Source organism: Arachis ipaensis, chromosome B1 (assembly GCF_059453495.1).
Source record: "Arachis ipaensis isolate K30076 ecotype BB chromosome B1, ASM5945349v1, whole genome shotgun sequence".
In the NCBI taxonomy this organism is placed as follows: domain Eukaryota; kingdom Viridiplantae; phylum Streptophyta; class Magnoliopsida; order Fabales; family Fabaceae; genus Arachis; species Arachis ipaensis.
The window spans coordinates 45,905,007-45,907,536 of record NC_142436.1 but is presented as its reverse complement, the minus strand read 5'-3'; the positions used below and the strand labels follow the sequence as shown (position 1 = coordinate 45,907,536).

Genomic DNA, 2,530 nt, shown 5'->3' with positions numbered 1-2,530 from the left:
GGTATTGAAGAAATTGCTTTAGTGGGTACTTTATTTAGCAAATATGCTGCTGTTTCTAAAGCATAGCCCCATAAATTCAATGGAAGATCAGTAAAACCCATCATGGATCGAACCATATCTAATAAAGTTTGATTCCTCCTCTCTGAAACACCATTGTGTTGTGGAGTACCAGGAGGTGTCCATTGAGAAAGAATCTCATTTTTCTTTAAGTACTCAAGAAAATTATCATTCAGATATTCTCTTCCTCTATCAGATCTAAGCACCTTAATGCTTTTACCTGTTTGATTTTCAACTTCACTGTGAAAAATTTTGAACATTTCAAATGACTCAGATTTGTGTTTCATAAGATACACAAAGCCATATCTAGACATATCATCAGTGAAAGTGATAAAATAGGAATATCCTCCTCTGGCTTGAATTTTCATTGGTCTACAAACATCTGTATGTATTAGTCCCAATAATTCTGTAGCCCTTTCTCCATGTTCCATAAATGGAGTTTTGGTCATTTTTCCTTTGAGACAGGATTCACAAGTTATATATGATTCATAATCATATTTGTTAAGATAACCTTCTTTATGTAACTTAGAAATCCTTTTTTCTCCTATATGACCAAGTCTACAATGCCAAAGATATGATTCATTTACTTGATTATTCCTCTCTCTTTTGAGAGTAAAAACATGCATGACAGAATTACCATTTAAATTGGAAAGAATATAAATGCCATAATGGAGATAGCCATTTACGTATAAGTCATCACCATAATAAGTAGAACAAATTTCATTTTTAATATTAAAATAAAAATCACGTTTGTCCAACATAGAAACAGAAATAACATTTGCAACAAAATTAGGAACATAATGACAATTCTCTAATATTAATGTCTTACACGTAGGCATTGCTAAAGAAATAGATCCTATAGCTACAGCAGCAATATTTGCTCTGTTCCCGACTTGAAGGTAAGTTTCTCCCTTCTTCAGCCATTTACTTACTCGTAGTCCCTGCAACAAATTGCAAATATTATGAGCACTTCAGGTATCTAATACCCATATAGAAGAATTAATAGTAGCACTTCTGAAAGATTCTGACGCTGACAAAATGGTACCTGACTTTTGTTATTGACAAAATAGTCCCTAAAAAATTTTAAAATTTGACAAACATGTCTTCGAGCTTGTCGGAACAAATCTCTGACAAGCACAATGCTGACATGACCACCGTATTTTGGTGACCTGACAAACCACCCCGCAAACCCTAATCCCTCTCTCCCCAACGCAGACTCCCCCTCCATCTCCCTCCCCATCACAGCCCACCTCCTACCCAATGCAAACCCCTCCCCCTCCCTCCCCATCGCAGCCCCCTTTCCTCTCCCTCCCCATCGCAGCCCCCCAACACACACTCTCCCTTCCCTTTCCCTCCCATCGCAGCTCCCTTCCCTCTCCCTCTCATCGCAGATCATATAAAGGCACAGATAGAAGCACACACAACAGAATACAATATCATAATTCAAATTACAATCTTCTAATATCATTTGTGTTTCTTTCCAAATGTATTACACTATTCTATTAATTACATTAAAAAAAGAAGAAAAAGAAAAAAATCAGTTACAAACCCCCCAAATTTCTTTCCCTTTGAACATACATCCAGATTCTCCATTTGAATGCTGCTCTTGAGGGGCATATACACTTGCACCAACATAGTAGATGAATAAATTCACAATCCCATCAAATTCACAATGACCAACACACCCACAATAACCGTAAAAAATAGCAGAGGAAGAGAAGGTTATCAATTGCTATAATAAGCAAAACCAAAAAAATCACGAAGACAAAGTTATAGATGAAAATAAAAAATGTGACCCAGAGGTAAGTGATGAACAAACGCTTGAAGACTTTGGGGATTGCGAAGACGGTGGAGGAAAAGGAGACAGCTTTGTTGGTGTAGAGGGAAGCAACGATGAAGACGACAGTGGTGGTGGAGAGGAGAGAGAAGGCGAAGAGAAAGAGAATGTAGCAGAACTGGATTGTGAGGAGAAGAGTCCATTCATGGTTAGCTTGAGAAGAGTCCTGTTAAGAGTTCTGAAACTGAGTGAGGAATGGGTGTGTAAAAAATGGGTGTGCGAGGATTGCGAATGAGAGAGGAAAAATTAGGGTTAGGGTTATGAGGTAGAACATCTTCGATGATCTCTTTGGAATTGAGATTGATTCTCTCAAGATTTCTGGAATGTTCAGGAATTGCAGCTCCTCTGGTGCTAGATCCATTATTCCTTCTTCTTCTTCTCAAATTCTCGTTTTGGTTTGTGATTGCTTTGAAGGGATGGGATTTTGAGGTATCAGATTTTTGTTCTTCTTCGTTGCAGAAATGAGATGAGATGAGATGATATGAGAGGCAAGAAGAGGGAAGGGGGCTGCGATGGGGAGGGAAAGGGAAGGGGAGAGTGTGCATTGGGGGCTGCGATGGGGAGGGAGGGATTAGGGTTTAGGGGGTGATTTGCCAGGGATCAAAATACTATGGACATGTCAGCATTGTGCTTACC

General features: G+C 38.8%; 1 pseudogene; it reads right to left on the bottom strand.

Moving 5' to 3' along the window:
• Positions 1 to 1,707: 1,707 nt before the first annotated feature.
• Positions 1,708 to 2,255, bottom strand: LOC107606266 (uncharacterized; annotated as a pseudogene).
• Between the last annotated feature and the right edge of the window lie 275 nt (positions 2,256 to 2,530).